Here is a 26866-nt window from a genome sequence, read left to right on the forward strand (position 1 = left end):
CACCCAGGCGCCCCTTGGTGCTTTTTAATAATGATGAAATCATATTGCCAATTGCAAAGCCATTTATAACCCAATCATTTATCTTAATTTACTTCATTCCTAATTTATAAAATTGTTTAATTTGTTTTTATTGATTAATCTAGAATTGATAATCCCACCTTATTTTAAATTGATTAAATTTGCTTTATAAGGACAGATATATTTTATTAAAATAATATAATTTAATGTGTTTAAGAAAGAAAAAAGCAAAATAAGGATAAGGCATAAAATGGTGCTGGAGGTAAAGCTTATGCCAAAACTACACACACACACACACACACACACACACACACACACACACACACCAGTATACACTGAGATCAAAACAACTGCATTGCGATAGATGGCCTAGGAGTTTATCCCTAAGCTAACAGAGAACATAAAAATGCAATCATGGCAGCTGATCCATCAAACAATTTATAGGGTCCATTAGATAAAAGCAACTAGTCCTGACATAAAAACTGAAACAAAATCCCCTCATACAATATAATAAAATACTTATCAATAACAAACATACCAAAAACACAGTTACAATATTTTAGGGCCATTTCTTGTAGTGCTCTTAAATATAAGCCAATATCATGATAAAGCCCAATGCTACCAAAGAGGTGAATCTGGTTCACAGTTACAGGGGTTAGCTCTATGCTGGCATAATTAATAAAGGAATAGGTTTAAGACTGTGTGGAAGTAAGAATGGATGCTTAAAGTACAATATATCTTCTTTAAAGGTTAATTCTCTCATTTAGGCTTTGACAGCTACAAGGGGCAATGAGTTTGCTCTCTAGCCCCTGGACTTCTGCTCTTTTGTGTTGTTAGTTAAAAATCAACCCTTATGCCTTAACAGTAGAGGTAGGATTTTATAAGGCAGCATTTTCATAAAAATCTCACCTTACAAGGATATAAACCTAACTGGAATATATCCTGCATCTGTTCAGGGATTAATGAAGGATAGGATCAAAGTTTTCCTTATGCATTTTTTGGATCAACGTTAATATTCAGACAACGGTATTGTTGAGATCCTGAAGTTCTACTGCATTTAATTTTGCTCCAGTAAGTTTGGCCTGGAAAAATGTCAACATGATTATTAGTAAGTTCATGTGTTCATTCATTCAACAAATGTCCGTGAGCCCCTGATGTGCTTCAGACACTCTTCTGGGTGCTGGAGAAATAGTAGGGCACAAAACAGACAAAAATCCTATCCTCAAGGATCTCACCTTCTCATGAATACCAGAATTGGTCACAAACAAATTTCAATAAAACATTCTTTGAATATTTGGTTTTGAAAAAGCGTATTTCTAAGCACAGCTTTCAAAATAAACTGTTTTAAAAGCTAAGCTACATCTCATTGTCTAACACATAACCTTCTTAAATTCAATGCCTTTTTTGTGGTCGTTTTGGAGGCCAATATTTTTCTTGTCATCTTTATGTTATCTGAGGAAATTTTATAGTGTATTTTTATTAAGGGACTTCTGATATGAATACTTACTACAAATACACAGAATCATTACTTTTGTAAGATTGCATGAATGGTGGCATTGTGTATATTCTTGTGGGACATATTTTAATATTTTTTTTTACAGATTTTATTTATTTATTTAACAGAGATAGAGACAGCCAGTGAGAGAGGGAACACAAGCAGGGGGAGTGGGAGAGGAAGAAGCAGGCTCACAGCAGAGGAGCCCGATGTGGGGCTCGAACCCACAACGCTGGGATCACGCCCTGAGCCAAAGGCAGATGCTTAACTGCTGTGCCACCCAGGCGCCCCCATATTTTAATATTTTATTCAATATTGAAAACTGAATTTTTTTTTTAAAGATTTTATTTATTTATTTGACAGAGATAGAGACAGCCAGCGAGAGAGGGAACACAAGCAGGGGGAGTAGGAGAGGAAGAAGCAGGCCCATAGCTGAAGAGCCTGATGTAGGGCTCGATCCCGTAATGCCGGGATCACGCCCTGAGCCGAAGGCAGGCGCTTAACCGCTGTGCCACCCAGGCGTCCCTTGAAAACTGAATTTTTATCAGTTTTTCAAGAAACCCATCTCAAAAATCTGTTTCTAACAACAAGTACTTATCAAATCTGACAGTTTTGTAAAACATATTTCATATTTTTCTTCTGTGATTAGTTTTTGTAAATTAATGCTAATTTTCTATATTCTGTATGTCTGGTGTATACATTAAATGCTTATAAATCAACCAAATACTACCTTCTGTTTAGTGAGAAATTGGCATTAATCAAAGATATTATCAAAGAAGTGAGAAGTGGATTACAATCTCTTTAAGCTCAGATTTTTAAAAAGATCTCTAATTCATAAAATAATACTGGATTATAATGTGCAATAATTTAGAGAGAGTATTTATGCCCAGATTTATAGACTAAATTGCAGTAGTGCTTCAAAGAAAGTTGTAATACTCCATTTTGTCTATTATTTTGTGAAAATATATCATAACTCATATAACCCAAACATCTTGGAAACTATATATTTTATATGAAATATTTCACATAAGTAGTTAATATTAGAAATAAGCTATATTAATGCAATGTTTTTAGGAAAAAGAATTTTTTAGTCATGAAAATGGACAAAAATAGGAAGAATCACTGAAGGGATATAAAACAGTCTCCTAAAACACAAAATACTGTAAACATGATTTTTTTTTTTATTTCCTACAGCTATTTGTTATAGTAAATATTTAGGTACATTAATTTAAAAGACTGTACATAGTTTAAAATATAGCAAAAATGAGGAGCTATTAAATGAACATAAAAACTCTCAAGGGGGTTTTATTTTAGGCAAAGTTGGTAATTAGATGAATTTATAAGTCGGGAAAACTGGCTCTTTTAAGGCAAAATTTTTCCAAAGGCAAAAATGCAGAGCAGGTAAAAAGGAAGCAAAGATTCACTAGAGCAATTAATAAATTTGAACCCATATTACATATTTTAAAATGACAACAAAAAAGATCTTTAACAAGTGAGATTAGAAGGAAAATACCAATAGCTAACATATATTAGTGCACTGAGCCCTTAGTTTCTGTTCTAGTCACTCTATGTGTTTTGTTGTTATTGTTGTTTCTTTGTTTTGTTTCATTTTATTTTTAGAAACTAGTCAACCTTATTTCCATTTTGTTTGTCTCTATGGAAGAGCAGCTTACGACCGACCACTCAGTGATTGTTCCTACCCATTCAGGGGCCTGAGAGGTGTTTGCTGCAGACCAGTCTTCAGGGGCCGGCTGAGCACTCCAGTTTTCAGTAGGGAACTGCTGGGTAGGCACAGAGGACACCGGCATACCTTCAGACCAGTCTGTGATTTCAGGTTGATATTTAGCAGTGAATTCAGGAGCTGGAACAATCCATTTCACCCTAAAATTCCTCCTTGGTCACAGCCTTTTCAGCAGCAGCCTGCTCTTTCTTTTCAATCTCTTCAGGATCTCTGTAGAAGTAGGAATCAGGCATGACCTCCCATGGGTGTCCACAGGAAATGGTGCCACATGTACACAGAATTCCCAGGCCAGCATCCACCACATCAGACCCACTGAGTGAGCTTCCTTGTTGTTGCAAGGGATGGCAATGTCCACACAGCACAGAGAAGAGTATGTTACACAGCGATGGTAGGCAGGTTAACATAGGTTACCTCTGTGAAGGGCTGGTGGTCAGCTCTGGGTCCCTGCTCCAAGAAGGCTGCCTGGATCTGTTTAGTGAAGTTTCCAGGAGTGAAGCGGCCAGCAACAGGAGTGGCTCCAGTTGCAGCAGCAAACTTCAGCACAGCTCGCTGGCCAGTATTCCTGGATGATATGACACTGACATTAGCTGGGTTTTCAGTGCAACAATGGCAGGAGCTGCCAGCAGAAGCTTCTCCCTGGTTCTCTTCAGATTTATATTGTAGTTGCCATCACTTTTCCTTTTGTAGATGTACTGTTCCATTTGGAAGTTAAGGTTGGTGCCACTTAAGGGGGTTCCTGCTGCAAGAAATTTGAGGACATCCTCCTCCTTCACTTGCAGAACATCAAGGGCTCCAGACATTGTGAAAATTTCCCTTTAAGTTCTGATGGGAGCACAAAACAACTCAACAATGCTGTATGGACCCCTCCCCGGGTAGCACTGGAAAAAAAGTTTCATTTAATCTTCACAACCTTTCAGAATCAGCACTATTATTATCTCTATTTTGCAGACAAGGAAACTGAGTCACAAAGACTCAGAAAAACTTGAAGTTCATCAGCTAGGAAGTTGTCATTAGATATTCTGGATCCAGAACCACTATGATATCCCTACTATAGCAAATACTTTTTAAAATCATATTTAAAATGAAAAAGTAGGGGCGCCTGGGTGGCTCAGTCGTTAAGCATCTGCCTTCGGCTCAGGGCGTGATCCCGGTGTTCTGGGATCGAGCCCCACATCAGGCTCCTCCACTGGAAGCCTGCTTCTTCCTCTCCTACTCCCCCTGCTTGTGTTCCCTTTCTTGCTGGCTGTCTCTCTCTCTCTGTCAAATGAATAAATAAAATCTTTTAAAAAATTTTAAAAAAATAAATAAAATGAAAAAGTAAGGACATTTCTGTAAATTAGTCAGACAATAATGCCTATTATATCATGTATCATTCAGAAATTTGGAAATGAAAGAAGGAGAGACAGGGAAAAGAAGGAAGGAAGGCAAGTATGTAAGTGATGAATCACTAAATTCTACATCTGAAAGTAACATTAAACTGTATGTTAATTAACTGGAATTTAAATTAAAATTTGGAGAAAGAAAAATAAATAAATAAATAAAACAATAAGACTGAAAATAAAATAAAATAAAATAAAATAAAATAAAATAAAATAGAAAAAAATTATTTAGGGGCGCATGGGTGGCACAGCGGTTAAGCGTCTGCCTTCGGCTCAGGGCGTGATCCCGGCTCTGCGGGATCGAGCCCCACATCAGGCTCCTCTGCTATGAGCCTGCTTCTCCCTCTCCCACTCCCCCTGCTGTGTTCCTCTCTCTCTGGCTGTCTCTATCTCTGTTGAATAAATAAATAAAATCTTAAAAAAAAAAAAAGAAAAGAAAAAAATTATTTAAGGTGTCTCCCTAGAAAAATCCTTGGTGTGCAGATAATCTAAATAAATGAAAATTATTTTTAGTAGTTTCTGGTTATCCTAAGGAACATATGTGTGTATGAATGCACACACACATATCCTATAATTATATTATATTTCATGTACATATATGTACATAATCTGTATGTAATACATTGCACACACATATGAGTTTCATATATAATACATGGCATGACGTGTATATACATATAGATTAATGCATATATCAATACTTAAAAATCTTCAATAAGTATCTGTTGAGTGAATGAAAGAATGAATATATACATACACGCTTTTTGGAAGCTATACGTGCGCTGTTCAAAAACCTTCAATAAAGAGGCACCTGGGTGGCTCAGTTGGTCAAGCATCATCAGACACTTGATTTTAACTCGGGTCATGATCTCAGGGTTGTGAGATTGAGCCCCGCATCAGCCTCAGCACTCAGCTGAGAATCTACTGGAGATTCTCTACCTCTGCCTCTGCCCCCACTCATGCTCTCTCTTTCTCTCAAATAAATAAATAAATACATAAAAATTTACATGACTCCACCCAAAGCAATACAAAAGATGTTACCGAAAGAATGAGACTTTTTGTTTTTGTTGGGGGGGCTGTTTTTGTTTTTGTTCGGTCAAAAGGCTCATGCCATGAATGTCCAGTTCCCCATATTAAGTAGATGGAAAATCAGAGGTGAGAGCATCACCACAGTCAGATGATAAATACAACTATCTATATCTCTTATTTTTAAACTTAAGTGTCATCTTCCACAAAACTCTTTCATTTACTCTGTAGATATCTGTCTCGACAATCATGCAGCCATAATTTAAGTAAGTACTAAAACTAAAATCCTCTCAGAAATAATCTTTCTCCCCACTGTTCTTTTTTCCTTTCAGTAATTACTGTACCTGTGGGCAGGTGGTAGAAAGGGTATGAAGTATTTTAACAGGTTTTTTTGGTTTCATGATTAACTGATACAAAACTAAAGTGTTACCCCTCTTACATGTAATCAAGTAAAGATTATAGTTTTGATTAGCCATTGAATAAGTCCAGAAATATAATCAGATACTTGCCTATTTTGTCAACCTCTGATTTAGAGTCTTTATTGCAATTGAATGGCCCTAATCGACTAACAAATAAGATATCTGATTTAAGTAGACAAGGAATAAAATGGTTTTGCTATGAAAAGTTTCCTTCTCGCTTATGCAAAGAGATGAGTTAAAACCTTCTTAATGGTCCATTAAAGACCATAAGCATTTGATATGTAAGGAAAGATGACTTTCAATGTTCTGATATAAGTTAGAATCTTTATTTTATCATCTCTTTTTTCTCAAATCAATCAAAAATATTTCTTGGACTCTTGCAATATAAAACATCAAAGGAGGAAGAATCATAATCTCTACTTATAAATGTTCATCTCATTAGAAAAATAATACAACTAAGTAAGAAAAAGTAGAAAATTAAAATTTCTACTGAAGTATAAAATTGTGCCATATAGACAATAAATCATCTTCTATTTGTGTCACACCTAAGAATTTTCTATTCTTTTAATAGCTCCTCTCTCTTCCAATATTGGGTATCTTTAGGGCTAATTTTTCCACCCTTTTCTCTACACACTCCTTCAGTGATCTCATCCTTTTCCATGGCTATGGAATCATACAGATTTAGTGCTTCCTGAATGTACTTGCCCAGTACAGACCTCAGACACGGAAGCCTATTCTATACTTCTGCTTAAATAGCTCAAATGTTCCTATAATGTTGCCTCTCCAAAACTGATCTCTTGATCATCCTTCTCTTACACTAAATCTGCTCCATGTCTAGGTTTCCCAATCTCTATACTGCTAAAGCCAGAAATCTGAGAACTGTCCTTGATATCTTACCACTTCTCCTTGACTCCTATACATAGTCCATTATAAAGTCTTGTTAATTTGACTTCCAAAATATTACTTAAATCCATCCACATCCTCTTATCATTCTGATTGCTTACCTGGCCTCCCAGCATTTGTCCTTTTTTGCCCTCCTCCCTCCCCCATCCATTCTCCACATGACAGCCTCAATGACCAATTTAAAGTGAAAATCTCATGATGTCACTTTTTCTTAAAAGCCTTCAAGAACTTCCCATTGTATTTAAGATAAAGTATGAGTATAATTTAAATCATATACCTTGCCACATTTATGCTTCAAATAAAATTGTTACTTTTTTCATAAAACATTATAATTTGTTAATATATTTCTTATGGGTAGTTGTCATTTTGTTTTGGTTTTATTGGTTTGTCTGTTTATCCACCCATACTAAACTTCATGCTGCATGAAGCAGGGACCATGCCCCCTTATACACATGATCTTATTTAATCCTCAAAATAACTCTATTTTATTATTATCCCTATTTTACAGATGAGGAAAATGGCTTAGAGAAGATGAGTGGCTTTCCTGAGGACACACATCTGATATAATGAAAAACTTGATTTAAACCAAGATCTATAGGAAGCTGACGGCTATATAATTATCTATGATCTTGTATCATCTCCCACAGGAGATGGCCAAAAGCACAGCTGTACTAGGGAACTTCTTCTTGTAAATTATTAATGAGCTATAATCAACATAAAAGGAAGTCTCAAAAATGTCAAATGTCAAACAATTCATTAATTGAAAGATTGTAAGAGGGGGTAGGGTAAGAAACTGCCCCACTTTTTGGGGGGAGGGGGTCAGGGCACACAGTATTTTATATATAAAAACTTCAAGTGTTAAGAGCCTTCAAGAAAGATGACCCAAATCCCAATTTCTCTATTTCAATTTCCTAATATGTAAATATTTTAAGATTTAAGAATTAAATGAGGCAATAGGTATGATGTATTTAGCATAGTCTTACATTCAAATAATACTTACTAATATACTCATTAGTCTTTTCTTCAGCACAGCTACATAATCACATAGTGAGAGAAGAGACACTGGAGAATGTGTTGTCAGTTTTAAGTCTGAGGGTGCTTACAGTTAAGTAGCAGTGAATATGGAGTAATTCCAGTCAAGCAAAATGGAATCCCCCAAGGTTCAGGAATTGGAATGCTCCAATTCCCTGTACTTGATGATGACTCCCTCTAGAACCTATGGAGAACTTTACAGGTGAATTCTGTTCATGGTTCTTTCAAGCCAGGAGTTGATCCTTCCTACTTTATTCTGTATACTTAAGTCTCTCCTTTAGTATACTTCAAGGATGCCCTAGTGCCTTGCTCTTGCAAACCTTCCTCAGAACTGTAGCTCTGATACCTACATCCTGGTTCCCCTTCTTGGAGCCAGTTCTCCCAGGGCTGCCTTCCTGGACTGAGATATATCATCTCAGGGAATATTGGATTTCCTGTTGCTGCATTTTGTGGTCCTGTTGAGAAACCCTCCCCCAGTTGTAGTGATCATGCTAGCAATCACCAGTTGTCCATAATCATGTTTTTGGATACCTTGTTCTGCTAATACTCTCCTCTTCCTTCTTCTCTATCCACAAAATAAGATGTAGGTTCTGTTGTTCACCATTCCACCATATGTGGAAGTAGTAATGAAATCATGTTCAATCCCTTTATTCCATAATGCAATGTAATTAACTTCTCTGCTATTAACCCCTATTTGAAAGGTTAAAATTCTAAAGACTCAAGACACACACAATGGACACTTACAGAAGAAAATACTTGGAGGTAGGAGAATTTCTAACATCACTCCAGAATAAAGCTAATATATTCAAAAGTAGTTAATTAATAGCAGAGTTTTTTTAAAGCAGAAACTGTCATTTCTTTAGAAGTGATATTAAAGTTGGACTAATTATGAATTGTAATCATTAAAAATACTTTGGGGAATAGTTTCAAAATGCTTATATGTATTACTGGCCTTGGGGAAAAATAAGAAAGGGAATCAAACTCAGGAGTCCTTTCAATTTTTCTGTCAGTGGTATTCTCTAATTTCTGATTACCCTGCCTCATTCCCAAATGCTATCACTTTCCTCATGATGCATAATCACCAGGCAAAAGAGATGCTTCTCCAGTCCACTGTCTGTATCCATCACAACTCACCCCTGTCACAGACCTTTCCTTCCCTGGCCACACTACTTATTCCTGACTGCTCTTTCCTAGACACTTGCTCTAGTTCCTGTTAAATCTTCTTTCTATGACTAGTGTCATAGGGCACAGAATGGGCACAGGGCCTAAACTCTGCTTACCTATGGAGTTCTATCATGACCTTCCCAGTATACCTAGGTGCATTAATTTCATCATTGGTTGCTGCCAGGTTAGCAGCCTGCCTTCTTCTTTGTAATTATTTGTGAAAACAAATGAATATATAACAAATAAGACTTATGAGAAAAAGGGGAAATGAATATAAGTCCATGACCCCTCTCCACTGACATGCAAAGATATTAAAATAAGTCAATGAAATGGCAAAGGCCTGGAATCCAACTAAGAGCAATAAGACACCTGGGAGGGAACATAGAAGGATTTTGAAAGCATGAGTATGTCTCTTTATCAAAGCTATCACGAGTTGAGAGTTCTAGTTCTCCCCACATAGACCACTGAAAATTCAATTACTACTAGCACAATTAATTTTGGTAATATGAGTGTACTTTATGGGCCATGGCAAAGTGAACTGCTGTGAATTGAAAGAGACTTTGCCACTCATGAAGCTATTGTTTCTGGGACAAATCAAATGACATCCATGGCACGAAGGAATACAGAGCCATCAGTCATAGATTTGTAGATCCACTAATGGTGGCATGGAGGTCTCAGAAAGAGTGGTCAATATGGTGTCTGCCCTCAAGGAGGGCATCAGTTTCTGTTCCCCCGGCAGGAAGCAGCATAGGAGAAATGGTAGGAAATCGTTCATGAACATTATGTACTCCCCTGGAGAGCTTCAAAGATATTTAGGGAGAGAAAGTTCTGGAAATATTAGGAAGTTTTACAGTAAGATAGGCAACCAAAAGTCTTATGATTTGGGATAATGATGTGATTGTGAGTTGTTTTTTTTAAATTTTTGATCTACAAACTGCTAAAATTCCCTTATAGCCTTACCCTTTTCTAAGAATTTAAATGAAATCCTGATTTCCCCAATACCATTGCTTGGGTATGAGAGACCACTGCTGCTTATCTTTAATAGTAATTGAATTTTTTTTATGGGATGCATGTTTTTTCTGAATAAATATTACATTTCTCAGTCTTCCTTATAGGTAGTGTGTATGGCCATGTGAAGAAGTTCTGACCAATATGACATAATTAATATTTTTATATAGGAACCTACCATAAGTTTGCAGGAACCTACCTTAAGAAAGAGCTGAGATATTTTCTTTATTTCTTCTTCCTTCCTTCCTCCATCCTTCTGCCAGGAACATCATACCACCATCTTGAATGATGAAGATGAAGGCAGTATCCTAGAAATAGTAAGGCAGTGAGGCAAGGATGTTGTGTTCTTGATGAATTCATGAATCAGAGCTACCACGCAAGCCCTGGAAAATACAAGACAGCATTTTCATTCACATGTCTGGCACCTGGACTGGGAGGGCCAGAAAAGCTGGGGGCTAGATAGACATCTCTCACTCCATGGAGTTTTTTATGGAAGCTAGCTTAGCTAAACTATCTCCTGGTTTCCCTTCTATCCTGCTAATTGTTCCTCCTCAGTCAGTCCAAAATGGGTTACTTTCCTCTGCCTTCTGGCCACTTTTAAAGGTCCTGCCCTCTGCACATTTGTCTTCTTCCTCCACACTCTCTCCCCAGGTAATGCAATTACTTCCTGAGGCTGCTAAGTGACCAAGCTCAGCGTAGAATGACATTAACAACATTTGCAACATGACTCCCAAGTTTGTGTTCTCTACTCTTCCCAGAATGTCAATGGCATTTGCATGAAAAACACACATTGAAATTCCCCTATCTTTTGCTCAGGCTCTCCCCTCTCTCTGGAATAACCTGTCCTTCCTTTCTATATATGTGATAATATATGCCTACTGTCTGACACAGTCAACCCTCAACAACTATTAGTTTCAAAACAGAAAGAAAGTTCATATGGCATTTTTTCCTGAGATCGTGTCCAACATCCTCAGAAAGAATTAACCAATGCCTCTTCTCTGCTTCCATAGCAGTTCATTTTAAACTTCTATTTACTACGACACATATTACATTGTATCGGAGTTGGTTGCTTGACTATTTGTACCATGTGCCGCTATGAAAGGTTGCAAATAGCCAGCCCAGGGGTCAAAAATCATGCCACCGAGTAGTCTGTTTGGCCCGCATAATATTGGTAAACATTTGAATTTGAAATATTTGGCAGGCATTCTCCACTGCCTCAAGCCCCAGCTCTCCCTACGGTCTTATTTCTGCTTTTCACATATTCACAGATAAATTCCTGGCCCACCATTCCTTGGAAAAAGAGACCAAGTCTTAGTAATTGCACTCCCCATCTCATCCCTCGACCACTGGTGCATGATGGGCTCTCAATAAGTGCTCATGGGAAAGGAGAGCAAAGCTTCCTTGCTGTTTTGGCCTTTTGGCCCTACCTAGGGCCCAAACTCAAAAAAGTTATATAGTATCTCTAAAGTGTTTATATATTCTCAGGAGATTTCAACACTCAAACCCTTCAATGCTTCCTCCAAAACAATTCTTTAAGGACACAGCTCTTCTAAGGCACAGGATACTGGAGACTAAAATAATTCAAATGCTTTCCTGAGTTCTGCATTGTACCCTGGGAAAACCAGAACAGAAGGTGGGAGGACAGGAAGCAGGATTTAATTCTGTCCACTTTTACCAAGGAATAACAATCACTACTGCTCCCCCAGCAAGCAATGGCAATCCCAGTCAAATCACAACCATCATCTTCCTTTCATTCTTTATATAGTCACAGTGAAGCTGAAAGGTCTCTCAAAACACAAAATTGCTTTTTAATATTAACATATAAGACAAGCTTCCTCTTAGCATACATTTGAAAGTGGGGAATTTTACTTAACCCAAATAAACTTGGTGCATCTCATTATTTAAAAAAAAAAAAAAAAGAGGAAGAAAGAAAATGCACCACCTAGGAATATGAATACATTTTTACAATTGCTTCGAGATTCAGCGTGTGAATTTTTTAATACTTAATATCCTAAGTTGTTTTCTTCATTTCCACAGAAATAACTCCGCAAGTTCAGAGTTTATTTCTTAAACTACTTTTTTTCCGAATCAGTGAGAAAAAAATTACCATATCTTTCAGCTATATAAAATAGTTTTACAGTTTAGCACTTGAAAAACAACCCCCATCAATCACTAGCAGTAACTGAGGCACTTTATGTACCAAACAACTTAAGTTTAAATTGAAACATCACTGATTGGCAACCAAAACAATTTTTGCCTTTCTAGTTCCTGGCATGTCTTCTTATCAATAGATGTTAAGTCTAAGGTAAAGTCAACCTGTGGTTCTATTTAAAATATTTCTAGGGCCTAGGGGGTGAGTGATGGGAAAATCCTGTCCAATTATTTAAAAACATGTTATAACTATGTATGTTTTCGGGCAAATACTTCCTGCCTGAGGAAAACTCCTTAAGGACATTATTATCTTTCTAACACCATTACAAGAAGAAATATTTAGCAATCTGATTAAATACAGGTTGAATCTGCTAAGTAATGAAAGCACATTTTCGAAGCAAAAAAAGTTGTTTACTCCTTGCAAGTTGGCAGTGTATTAACATCCGCACCAATTATATTCTCCACCCTCCCAGGCCCCCAAAAAAGAAAAGTCAGTGTTCTGTACTTGCATACTATTTTCTACTAAACCGTTTCATTTCTGTCCAGTAGTTAGGGAGTTATTTTTGTGGGAAAACATGCTGGGACAGCATTCTAGAACTTTATTGTTAATAGATACTAATCTGTAATATAATAAGATTAACTCTAAATGAAGAATTTTAATTTTCAATATATTTTATAATATATACATATATTTTTAATATGTATATATGTATTTATTAACACAGATTTTAGATCCCCCTATATAATGAAAAAATTAGTTTTAGGCCCTCTTCTAAAGCCATTGAACAATTTCTGTTTCTCCCACTGGGAGAACAGCCCATTTCACACCAACACTGGAGAAATAGGATAGAGAAAGAAGAGGGCTAAATAGAAGATTTGCTATTTGTTTATTCACTCATTCAACAAATATTTTTTAAGCATCTTCTCTGTGTTAGGCATTGTGTTAGATGTTGACATATTGTAGTCTATAAAACTTACAGTCTAAGGAATCATTCATGATTCTAGGAAGGTAAATGGAACTCAGGAAGACCATTCCCTCCAACTCCTCCTAGATCTGAAGAGAAAGATTCTTAGACACATGTAAAAGTCCCACTTCTCTCTCTCTTTGTGACTTATTCAATATAATAAACTTACTAGTTCCTTTGCAAAAAAAGTAAATCAGGGATATAGACTAAAATGAAACCACAATCAAAATGTGGAGTTCCTTGTAGGTAGTGTTTTTCATTAGATTTTGTAATAAATTATAGAGGTGGTGTTAAAAAAATTGAATTGTTTATAAATGTGAGTCATCATTAGCATATATTGAATATTATTTATTAGAATATTAATAATTTATTAGTTTTTTAATTAATCATCAAATCACTTTACACAATTATGTCTAATTAATGCAGAGGGATTTCAGAGGAAGGATGTTCTAAAATACCTCTCTCTCTCTTTTTTTTTTTTTTTATTAAGGAAATAGCACAATTTGAGGTTGTTACACAGCCCTTAGGCACAGCTCAATTATTGGACAGGGAGGGAGATTTGCATAACATCATTTTCATGGTTTGGGCACTAAGGTCACTTGGAGCTCAGGAAATGAAGTTACTTCTCAGGGTAAGCAAGCTGTAAGATGAAAAATCTAGTGGTTCCTAAAGTGACTCCCTGTTAGTTTGGGAGAAGCTCCGCAGGTAATTCTAATGTTCCTTCTCTATTCCTCAAGTTGGGAACAATGGATTCTAAGTTCCTTAAGAACAGGATGATGTCTCATTCATCTCTACATGCTAGTGTCCATAACAACATCTGACACAGAGTGTTAGAGACTCCATGTTTGTGTTCCCACAAAAGTTATATGTTGAAGCCCTAACCCCCTTGCAGCTGTATTTGAATTAAGGAAATAATTAAAGTTGAATGAAACCATAAATGTAGGGCCCTAACCCAAAAGGATTGTGTCCCTATAAGAAGAGACACCAGAGAGCTTTCTCCCTCTCTCTTTCTCTCTCTCTCTCTGTTTCTTACAAAGGAAAGACCATATGAGTACATACTGAGAAAATGACCATCTACAAGCCAAGAAGAAAGCGCTCACCAGAAACTGAATCAGACAGCATCTTGATCTTGGACTTCCCAGTCTCCAGAACTATGACAAGATAAGTTTCTTTAAGTCACTCAGACTAAGGTATTTTGTTATGGCAGCCTGAGCAGACAAATACAAAAAGAACCACTATGAGGGGTGCCTGGGTGGCTCAGTCGTTAAGTGTCTGCCTTCAGCTCAGGACGTGATCCCAGTGTCCTGGGATCGAGCCCCACATCAGGCTCCTCTGCTGGGAGCCTGCTTCTTCCTCTCCCACACTGCCTGCTTGTGTTCCCTCTCTCGCTGGCTGTCTCTCTCTGTCAAATAAATACATAAAATCTTTAAAAAAAAAAAAAAAAAAAGAACCACTATGATTAGTTATTAGCTAAACAAGTTACTTCAAAATATTCCAGGATTCTCATTCAAACATTTTTTGAACACCTGCTGTGTCAGGTACTATGGTGGTCAAAGTGTTATGAAATGAAAGAGAACTGCAGTTACATTTCTGCATCTGTCATATGGGAGCAATATTAATACATTTTTGGGATTATGAGGAATAAATGATATAAAAAGACCTTAGTTTAGTGCTTACACAGAGGAATCACCCCATCATTTGTTATCATTATGCCTCAGGGTGACATGCCACCAATGAAAACTATAGACTTTTTTTCTTTTTCTGTTCACAAAGATGCCAGGAATGTTGCTGACCCCAACTTCCCTTTTTCATGGGTGTGTGCCTTGTATTGCCTTGGGGAACAGGGTTGGGACTTGGGTAAAGCAAGAAGAGATCTATACCCAAAACTTAAGGCTCATGTAAGTTCAACCCTGTACCTGCATGACACAGAGAATGAGCACCTCCTTAAATTTTGTACTCTCGTTGCCTCCTTATCTCCCAGCCTTTTTGGGGAATCTCCTTAATGAGAATAAATCATCTTATAACTACTAGGAGTAACCTTCTATAGGAGTATGAGAAGTTATTGACATTTTGTGAGGAAAACAGTTATAGACAATTTGGATTTTGAACATTTTGGGGGAATAATCTCCCCAAAATTCTTGTTCATCATGAACCTGTGAATGTGGTCTTATTTGGAAATAAGATCTTTGCAGATGTAACCAAGTTAAGATGAAGTCATGATAAATTAAGATAGGCCCTAAATCCAGTATGACCAGTGTCTTTATAAGAGGGAAATTTGGACACAGGGACATAGACACAGAGTGGGGGGAGTCATCTGAAGATAGAAGCAAAAATTGGAGTGGTATATCTGCAAGCCAAGGAATGCCTAGGATTGATATCAATTATCAGAAACTGCCAGAGTCAAGAAAGGATTGTTCCCTAGAGTCTTAGAAGGAGCATTAGCCCTGCTGCCACCTTGATTTCAAACTTCCAGCCTCCCCAGCTGAGAGAGAATAAAGTTTTCTTATTTTAAGCCATCCAGTTAGTGCTAATTTGTTACAGTGGCCCTAGGAAACTAGTACATTGCTCAACCACTAGATGTAAGTCCCTGGGGAAAGAAGGAAGAGAGTAGTCTGTATCTGTGAGGAATAGCACAGATCAATCATGACCCAGTGTCTATGGGACCTCATTTCTCGGGGAGGGGGCCATCCATATGAACTAACAGACTGAGCCTTAGGATCCAATCCTGGGAGCCAAGATTAGGGCAATTGTGACTGAGCTTAGCACTGGCACTGGTGGTATCATTCTTCTTCAAAAACACATGGAAGTCCCTGAAGGAGTCTCACCATCATTGTCAGAGTCGTGGAAAAGCATGTTCTGACATCTCTGTAGGGCCAGTGCTCATCAGGAACAAGTACCACCAAGGGCCAACGGAAACAGCAGTTTTCTGTCCACGTGAATGTACAAGCTTGACTGGTCAACCTCTCTTCTTTGGACTAACTATACTCTCAGAGGTTTTAGACAGTTTGAAGATGCAAAGACCTAACATAAACTTGAAGCATGAGAAAGAGAAACCATGGAAGTTTTTACAGAAAGGTGACGCCCGTACTGAAGTACAAATGGGAGTTAGCCAATAGAAGTATGGATGAGGGAGGATTTCAGCTAGAGTGGTCAGCAAAAATGAGGGCCTTGTTTTTGTTGTTGGATTTAGATTGGTTGTAATTTTATAATTCTGATTTTAACAAGTTTCCACTCATGTATAGATTTATTCTATAGGCCAATATTAATTATGAATAAAGATTTGGAAATCTTCATGCAGATGCACTGATTTCAGTTTAATACCACACACACACACACACACACACACACACACACACACAGAATGAGGGCCTTGAACTGATAGAAAGATGGCACATTGAACATTTGCAAAGAACTGAGAAAGACCAGAGCAAAAACTAAATGCAGAATTCCAAGGCATGGCATGGAGAAGTAAATGTCTCTTTGTGGCAAGCTGGGGAAGTAGTGGAGTTGGTGGGAGCAGAGGGAAAATATCAGATCAGAAAACCAGGGCCACAAGGGAGGTAACTGGAACTCCAAACACATTTCCAAACAAAAGTGATTGTTGGTTTCATCACACTATCACACCAGGCTACAATTGCATTGGGAGTTAAATAGATGTTAGTGGCGAGCTTAGGAATTACGCCAGTATTTTTAATAATGTTTCTATGGACTGGTGATGGGTATTAAGGAGGGCACTTGTTGTGATGAGCACTGGGTGTTGTATGTAAGTGATGAATGAGTAGACTATACACCTGAAATTAAGGTTACACCATATGTTAACTAACTGGAATTAAAATAAGAACTTGAAAAAAAAATGTTTCTATGGACTGTTATGCTCCTAAATTCCAAACAGCCAATTTACAAATAAGCCCAACACATTTCTGAAAGAAAGAATACCTATAGCAGTGACTTGCCACACCCTGAAATGGCCTTGAAACTTGGGCGGGAACACAATTCAACATGAATTATCCTCTGCTACCATTATATTCTGAATTGCTGATAAGTAAACTCACCACTTTCCTGTAATCTGCACATGTTCTTTTTTATTGAGATAGCCAGAATGCCACGATAGACCTCAATAAAATTGATCTAAAGACCAGAACCAAAGTACAGTTAGAGACACTCCCTTATCCCACCACTGATCTGTTAATAGAGCTGGGAGGGAATTAGGCAGACAACCTGTTCCAAACCCCTGATCACACCCTGGTGATCCCCAGAAAAACTCCAGAGACAACTGTATTATCATAGGAAAACTGTTCCTCTTGGTTTTAGCATGAGTGAAGCCGAAAGCCTGCGCTCCTAGACTAAGGTAAAATGCAATGGAGTTTGAATAAGGGTGACAGCGGCCTTCCTTGTATTCTCTTCCTGTCCATGAATTAAATTCTCTTAGAGGTGAGACTCTCATCACCATGCAGCTCGGGGAAAGGACATGACTGATTGAGTTCATATTATAATACCTGGTACCTCTCCTGCCTCGGGGAAGGAAACATAAAATAAAGATGCCTGTACCATGAAATACTCAAATACGTTCTTCAGAATTCAAGGACTTAAATTATTCATTGACTGGGGCATTTCTTTTTTTGAAGGAGAATAAAAGGGGGAAAAAATACCCTAATCTTTCTGTCACAAAATAAAATATCAGTCCTAATGTTCAAATTCACCCTCAGAACACAGCATAATCTCATATTATAACCAATTTCATAAAAAGTGAAAGTGCATGCAAAATAAGATAAACAAAAGGAAAAGAAAGCAACTGGGTACAAGAAAATAGCTCACAGCAAATGACATTTAGAATAAAAGATATTTTGTTCTATACTTAAATAGACCAAGAGCAGAAATGCACTGGAGACATTTGATAATCAATATAACATTACCCTGAGGGCGCCATACACAACTATAATCTTAAAAACAAAACTCGAGGAAATGGAACATTTAAATTAGAAGGACTTTTAACAACAACAAATGGCAAGAAGAGGGGTAGAAAAAGGCTTAATGTCCTTTTATATCAGGGAATTCTTAACTTAAGGCTTATTTTTTACAGCCAGTTTTTGCCAAGCAACATGAGGAGAGAAAAAATATCTTTGGTCTTTCCTGTCACTGTAGCCTTCATAATCACCACAATTCAACATGACACCATGACTTGTAAGAAATTCTCCCTGGCATCCATTTAAGTGGACACTAATTGGAAAGTTCAGTGAACAGAAAAAGGCTGTGAACAATATATATTTCAACATGCTGTACCCAATCCTGACCTTAAATGACAAGGAGGAAAAAAAAATGGTTCAACACAGCCTCCACATTCAGCTCTGTATTGTGAAACTAGGATATGAGTTAGCTCCAGGAAAAACCCTGGGCTGGTGCTAAGAGAGTAATCAAATCTGGAAGCTCCATGAGCACCGATCTGCTCCACACACATGGTCCTATAAAGGAGCATCTGGGTGCCCAGCACTGAAGTCGGGGGCTCCCCAGGGGAGGTGGCAATGCAAGACCTTGAAAACATGAGTCACACCATTTTCTAGCTGTGTCACCTTAGGCAAAGAGCTCCACCTCTCAGATTTTCATCTGTACATTGGGGGAAGTACTAACACTATCATGAGGTGTTATGAGGAATAACTTAGATATAAATATAGTACAGCACCTGCCACATAGTAAGTGTTGCCTTAATAATAGGCAGCACGACTGAGGGCTTGCAACATGTCATTGAAAAACTTTTGTCTCTCAAAATAACCATATGAACTAGATATTATGACTATCCCCATTTTACAGAGGAAAAGACTGAGGCACAGAAAGGATAAGCAACACTAAAGAGCTGTTTAGTGGCAAACTGTCACACGAACCTAACATTGTGGTTCCAGTCTACACATACTGTTTCTCATTTAGTTTTACTGAATGAATGAATTTTTGTTCTTGAAGATTTTATAATCTAATTGGGAAGTGATAGGCAGAAGCACTGTAACCATAAAATATGATAGTATATAATCAGTAGCTACCTTTAAACCTCCAGAGTACTAAGCCCTACAAACAAGAAATGGAGACAGAAAGGATTGTAAAAAGCATTATGAGTTTCCTCAGCACCAAGACAGGAAATACCTGACTGCTTACAGAAGATCCCAGGCAACTTGGGGTTCAGAGTGGCTCTGCCCACCCTGACTTTTGGCAGTCTCAATGTTCTGCTAATTCTCCTTCATGGCTTGAATGGGAAAACTCACCTTTATTTTATACTTTAAGACCCAAGGTTCCCAGCTGGACAGGGTTATCTACACTTAGCATCTAAACTCATCCTTGGGAGTTACAGTCCCATGATCCTAAGAGACATCGAAAGGCTATGCCTCAGAAAAGTTAAGCCCTGGTGATTTGGGGACTAAAGTAAGAAATTCAATCTATCATATATGCATGGAATTTTTAATTTACGGTACTTCATCCATGCAAAAATCCTTCACAAATGAGAGACTTGGGTCCCAAGGTATAACTTGCAGAAGGTCACAGAGTATGTATCAGAACCAGGATCTAAACCCAGGCCTTTCTCGCTCCTGCTTAGCATCCTCTGTCTCATGGACCCTTACAGCTATACGATGTGCAAATCCACCCTCAAAATTATGCCTTAACCTAAAGTTGATTCTGGGAATTCCAAGAATTGTAGAAGACTGTTTATAAGAAACTGGTTGTCTATGCCATTAGTACTCTGGTTTCTAGACCTTCTGACCCAGCACAGTGGTGGGAAACTATGAAATCTATTGTTTTGATTGCCCAGCACTTTTTGTGAGCACTGTCTTCTGTTAATGGATTCTACCTCATAGTCATACGATTCAGCATATGATCAGGCCTGATCAATTATAGAAGCCATTTCCCTCAACACAGTGATTAATTCAGAATATGGCACATAACCCAACGGAAGCTAATCCAAATCTTTTGCTGGATTTGCTGCACAGGTACTGGGAGAGAAAAGTTCCCTATCAAATGAGATTTCTAAAATGAGAATATCTGAATCAGACAACAGAATTCTCCAAAACACACTTTAAGTAATACTTTTCTCCTTCCCAGAAAAAAAAAGTTTCTCTCCAGAACATATATATCTCCTTTCCATTTTCCCACTCTTCAGCCCCATCCATGAGCCCTAGTTTCCTGTCTTATATGCCTCTTACTATCCATCCCCTCACCAAAACAAAAACCTGCTAGCTAGCTGAGAAGTGTCAATGGGGAACAAATAATAAATAAATAAATAAATAAATAAATAAATAAATAAATAAATAAAGTCAAAACTAACCAAGAGAATGAGAAGAGATTTCAATCACACTTCCAAAAGCAGGCGATGAGATGTAATATTTTTAAGCATGTACTATGTGCGAAATGTTGTCCTCGTCCTTGAACAGGACAGCCTGAAGCTTATACCCTAGAGAGAGGATGTAGACATTCAATAGGTAAGCAAAATCATCAGTTGAATCGATGCAGGTGGCAGTACGTGCTAGGAGGGAAAAACTTTGGTGCTATGTTAACAATGACCAGAACCGGTGAGAGAGAGTGACTTTGTATTTTGTGGTAGGCAAAGGCTTCTTCAACGAGGGGACTTTTGATCTGCATCCTAACAGGAAGGTAATAGCTGTGCAAAAATGTGCATTCTAACAGGAGAAATTAGGCAAATTTAAAAGCCAGGAATCAGCCCTAAGTGGGTCAGGGAGGCTGGGTGGAATGAGCAGGAGAAAGAAATGAGGATGGAGAGGTATGTGAGCAGGGCCTCCTGGTTCAGAGTAAAAAGTCTGGATTTCATTCTCCAGAGTGGGAAGCCCCTGTAGAAATTGAGTGGGAGCTACTGGAGTTTTATAAAGGGTACACTGACTACTATTCAGAGAATGACTGTGTGGATTATGGAGGAAGGGTAAATGGAAGCTTCCCTACACCCTCAGCCCTAGGCTGTTGGCATTGGCTTTCCTCTTGCTCTGTAGCATTCAGCTGGTTTATGAGATTAGGCACCAGCGGTAGGAGCCTGAGTACAAGGGGCTTATTTTATTTTATTTTTTTTAGAGAGGGAGAGATTGGGGCTGGGGAGGTGGGGCACACAGAGGGAGAGGAAGAGAGAGAATCTAAAGCAGGCTCTGTGCCCAGCGCAGAGCCTGAGGCGGGGCTTGATCTCACAACCCTGAGATCATTAACCAACTGAGCCACCCAGGTGTCCCATATGTGGCTTATTTTAGAGTGATGAATCTCTGTTGGAAAGTGGATGCATTCGTGAGACCAAGGCAACCACACCTGCTTTGAGTTGTTGAGAAAGTGGTGAAAGATGAATCTTATGTTTTGAGATGGGTCAGTATTGAGGGAGAATTAGTTGGTGTGTAGAGAGGGAAATGAAAGATGAGCAAGCTAGAGTTCAAATCAGAATTTTCAAAACTGTTTTAGACTAAGGGATTTTGACTTTATTTGTTCAACAATGAAGAAGCCAGCAGAGATATTCATTTGTTTACTCTGCTTTTAATAAACTCTTTATTGTAGGATGATTAACACAAAAGGCTGGGTTCATGGGAATGTCCCTCACCAGAAGGGCCCATGCTTAGTTTATTGCTCTGCTGTTGAAATTCTTAATAATTTTATCTTTGAATTTGTGTTTTGTAAGTGAAGTCCAGTGGTACAATAGAGCATGTGTGTAAGCAAAGGAGTCTGACAAATTGTCTCTATGGTTTCTTGCTGCCTCTTTTGCATATAGTGTTTGGGATGCCCCAAGAGCATGGAATGCCAATGGACCCATCATGCACAGAAGTTTAGGGAGATGCAAGGAAAGTACAAAGAAAGAGTGTTTATGGAAGCTAATGCTTTCCAAAGTGTTGGTAGAATGTGTGTGTATTAAGAAATGAAATATAATGTATTTATTATTCTGTTATTGATGGACACTGAGGTAGCTTTCCAATTTGAGACTATTCTGAAAAGTGCTGCTATGAGTATTTGTTTACATATCTTTTAATGAACTTGTTTATCCACTTCTCTTGAGTATTTACCTACAAGTGGAATTTCTGGATCAAAAGGTAGGCACATACCCAGCTTTAGTTGATAACTGTCAGTCTTTCAAAGCAATTATATAAATTCTGCATTTCTGGCAGGGATTATAGAAGTTCTACCTGTTTCACATTTCTCCCAGCACTGTATGAGTTTTAAAGTGTTTGTTATCCTGGTTGGTATGTAGTAGTTTGGTTTTTTTGTGTTGTTGTTTGTTTGTTTGTTTGTTTGTTTTTTGAGAAAGAGAGAGAGCGCACAAGCAGGGAGAGTGGCAGGGTTTTTTTGTTTTGTTTTGTTTTGTTTTTTGAGCAAGAGAGAGAGAGCACACAGGCAGGGGGAGTGGCAAGCAGAGGAAAAAGGAGAACAGGCTCCCCGCTAAGCAGAGAGCCTGACAGACATGGGGCTTGATCCCAGCACCCTGGGATCATAACCTGAGCCGAAGGCAGATGCTTAAGGACTGAGCCACCCAGGCACCACAGTGTGTAGTAGTATTTTACTGAGGTTCTAGTTTGCAGTTCCTTAGTTTCTAATAAAATGCATCATACCATCATGTGTATATTGTCTATTAATAAATGCTCTTTTATTACCTGTTAAAGGTTTTTGCCTATTTTTCTACTGTCACTTGTTTTTTTCTTATTATTTTGTGGGAATTTGTCATATATGTTATACTACTCCAATGTCAGATAGAAGTATTGCAAACATCTTTCACTTTGTGGTGTGCATTTTCACTTCTTTATGTTTCTTAATTTTGACACAATCAGATTTATTAGTAATTTCCTATTTCGTTAATTTTTCATGTGTGTCCCTTTGGTTGTTTTATCTTTCATATTTAGTTCTATGCCCTATCTAAAATTGATTTTTTACAATGTGAGAGAGGGGTCAACATTTCTTTTTTTTCCCACATGGATATTCAATTGATCCAGCACCACCTATTGAAAAGGCCATCCTTCCCCACCGTACTGCAGCATTATCTTTTTCATTAATCAAAGGACTATATAGTCTAAGTCCATTTCTGGACTCTCTGTTATGTCTGGACTTAGAAAAAGTTCTTTTATCATACCAACTGACTGCTTTGCTATTTTTTCATCTACTCCAAGTTTATGTGTCTACCTTTGCTTAAGTACCACAGTGTCTGAATTGTATTTGATATCTTGTGGTATATATCATTTATAATACATATTGATATATAGTATTATATGTGGTCAACTTTGTTTTCATCTTTCTAATTATCTTGCCTATTCCTGGTTCTCATCTAAGGCTTTTGATGAGTGGATGAAATGATTCTTGTGCTATGTTAGGAACCTTGTGGTTTCATAGATATCTTGACTTGGAGGATAGCTTAGTAAGGACCAGACAAAGGAAGTGAGAAGACTAATTTAGATGAGTGATGATAAGGTCTACTACTTGATATTAGAAATAAAAATAGGATAAGGATATAACAAAGAAAGAGTCAGGAGGACTCATGCCTGATTAGATGTAGGAAGAAAACTCAAGCTTTACTTCAAGCTTTGAGGCTGAGGTAACTGAAAGATTGGTAAGAACATTCATTGTTAATAGGAAAAAAGAAGATCAAGAGCTGCTTTGAGGAATGAAGAATACCATTCCTCTGATAAGTTCAACAGACAAAAAGAGGAATCTCAAGTATTTAAAGAATCATAGCTGCATGTGTCCAATAGACAGATGGGAATGACAGATTGGAGGTTAAAAAAGATCAGGGCTGGAGATAGAGAATTGAAATGATGTGTATATTGATGTGCCATAGATTAAATGTGCTTTCAAAGGGAGAATGCATAAAGAGAGGATAGGATAAGGAGGGATAGTAGAAGACCAAGAAAGAAAAAGAGATCAGAAGTAGAAGGAGAGAAAGGACAGAGGAAGGAGAGAATGAAGGGAAAAAGGAAAGAGACAAAAAGTTTTAAAATTTCAGTTAATAGAGGCTAGCCATATCTTTATTCTAATGTCAAATCCATTCATTGCTCAAGCATTCCACTAGAAAATTATCTTGGTGGGACCTTCTTGTGGTAGAGACTTTGAGACCACCCCTCCCTTCCTGATGTGCTGCTCTGTGCCTACTGTTGTCTCTTTCCCAGAAGAAGATCTGTGGGCTGATGAAGGAACATTTTGGGGCCCCTGGATTTTCTGTCAATACGTGTACATTTGAAGTGACAGCAGGTGGGTGGATACTGGTTCCTAACATTGTTGGGGGGCCCTTCTGAAAAGGAATTAATGCATAAACTGATCAACTTGGGGATCAAAGAAAAGCATATTGCACACTGTAATAAAATCATTAAAATAATGCCTTGCTTCCTAATTGCATTCAAGAATTTTTATTACATTGCTTATCTTTTATTATACTTAGTCAAATTTTAGAATGTTGATGATTCACAAATAAAGAACATTAAGTGTTCCTGACGGCCTATACACAAGGTTAATTTACACCCTGGAAACCTGATGAAGTGTTAACTATATTCAGGTTGCACTTCAGTGGTTTGAAAGGTAATTTTTTACGATCCCAGAACTTAAAAGGGACTTCCAAAAATAGAGTAGACCATCAAATAGAAAGAGACAATAAAACACTTGAATTGTTGTTTTCTTAAAATTCCCTTCCCTTCTGAAATTTATCTAACACTAGTCAAAGTACTTCATACCAAATAGATAGTAATGAAAGACAACATTTTGGGGAAAGTTCTACCATCATTGATTAGAGTTCTGTACCAATCTTTCTTTTCTTTCTTTCTTTCTTTCTTTCTTTCTTTCTTTCTTTCTTTCTTTCTTTCTCTTTCTTTCTTTCTTTTGCTCAAACAAAATTTAGAGAAAGTATGAAATGAAAAAAAATTATTTTCTATCTTGAGAGACAAGCAGCACAAATTTGAAGAACTGAACCACATTCAGCAGTCATGTCTTTTCCTCGTTTATCTGTCTGACCCCTCAGGGAAAAAAAGCCAAAGCTGGAAAATGGAATATTCTTCTTGAGTAGTCTATACTAAAAAGATATTCCTTGCTTGGACATTGAGGGACAAATTTAATTCAATAAAGAAGTCCCAGAGCAGGGGTGCCTTTGTGGCTCATTTGGTTGGGCATCCAACTCATGATTTCGGCTAAGGTCATGATCACAGGGTCATGGGACCAAGCCTGCCATCGGGCTCTGCGATCAGAGGGGAGTCTGCCTGAAATTCCCTCTACCCCTCTGCCCCTTCCACTCTGTCCTCTCTCTTTCTTTCTCTCTCTAAAATAAACAAATAAGTCTTAAAATAAATAAATAAATAAATAAATAAATAAATAGAGCCCCAGAGCAGCACTTTTCTTCATCCCCACTTTTTAAAAGGATAACTTTGCTAAGATTAATGAGTGAACACACCGAGTTAACTTGCAATGACACATACACACACAAATCCACTAATCCCAGAGGCAGTGTATCATGACTGGTAACTTTACAACTAGAACAACTGTCTTGTGACTCAGTTATTATGGTACTCAATAGCCAAATATTTCTAGATAGTTTTCAGGGCCAAAAAAGAAATTAGAGTTTGGCAATCAAAATTATAATGCAAAAAAAGAGACAAAATAATCTGGCCAAATGAATAAGCCCAGAATTATTTTTGCACTAAAATTTCCATAATTCCTCTGGCCTAAAGAGAGATTTTTCACTCCTAAGATCTTAAATATCATGTGATATCATCTTCATTCTCTTGACATAACAAAAGTGGTAAAAATCAAATACACACAATCTTTGCTTGTCCTTCACAAACATTAACTTAAAAAATGTATAAAGAAGAGTGGTATATGACATACCTTTACTCCATTTGTCTGTATTTAGTTATCTTGATAAATAAAAGTCAAATATATTCAAGTAGATATTTCAGATTTCAAAAGTTAATTTGTTTAAAAAAAAAGAATCAACTTTTAATAGAGACTCTGGAACACAATCTAAAAGACACTTTGGGAAAGTATCTCAAAATGTTGATTTCCTAGCCAGGAAATAGATCCTGAAAAAAAATCACATTCCAATTAGCGTCACTCATGACTTTATAAAGTCTTCCTTTTATGTTTTGAGGAATGCAACAGCTTAAGTTAGATGAAAATTAAAATTCAGAGGTTGAATTCAACTGTGTACTAGAACATTGTGTAAATTCACTGAGCTGAGGCCCACATTTGTTTACTTGAGAACTTTTCAATAAAATCCTTAAATATGCTTGCAGCTCCAAATAGCTACTAAAATCACAAATTCTAAAGCTATGAATTTTTTTGTGAAGTGGTACACTGAAATTAACACTACACTTTTGAATAGAACACCAAGGTGGTACATAGAAATGTCTCCAATTTTCTTGGCTAAGGAAACACAGCTGAAGCTATATCTACCATGTTGCCAGGCAGCAATTTCTTAAGGTAGTACCAGAGTAACTTCCAGTCAAAGACAGGAAAAGTCACCCCATGTTGGCCACACTGTGAAAAGGCTTCACTTCACTCATCCCTTCACTTGTGAAACACCTAATAGTACCTACTAACCTTTCTTGAGCTCTCCCTGAGATCACAAAACTGCATTT

The 26866-nt window shown here is 37.5% G+C and overlaps 1 pseudogene; it reads right to left on the bottom strand.

Annotated features, from left to right (window-relative positions):
* Positions 1-1034: 1034 nt before the first annotated feature.
* Positions 1035-4054, bottom strand: LOC113263360 (40S ribosomal protein SA-like; annotated as a pseudogene).
* Positions 4055-26866: the final 22812 nt, after the last annotated feature.

The sequence above is a fragment of the Ursus arctos genome, unplaced genomic scaffold (assembly GCF_023065955.2).
Source record: "Ursus arctos isolate Adak ecotype North America unplaced genomic scaffold, UrsArc2.0 scaffold_1, whole genome shotgun sequence".
Taxonomy (NCBI): domain Eukaryota; kingdom Metazoa; phylum Chordata; class Mammalia; order Carnivora; family Ursidae; genus Ursus; species Ursus arctos.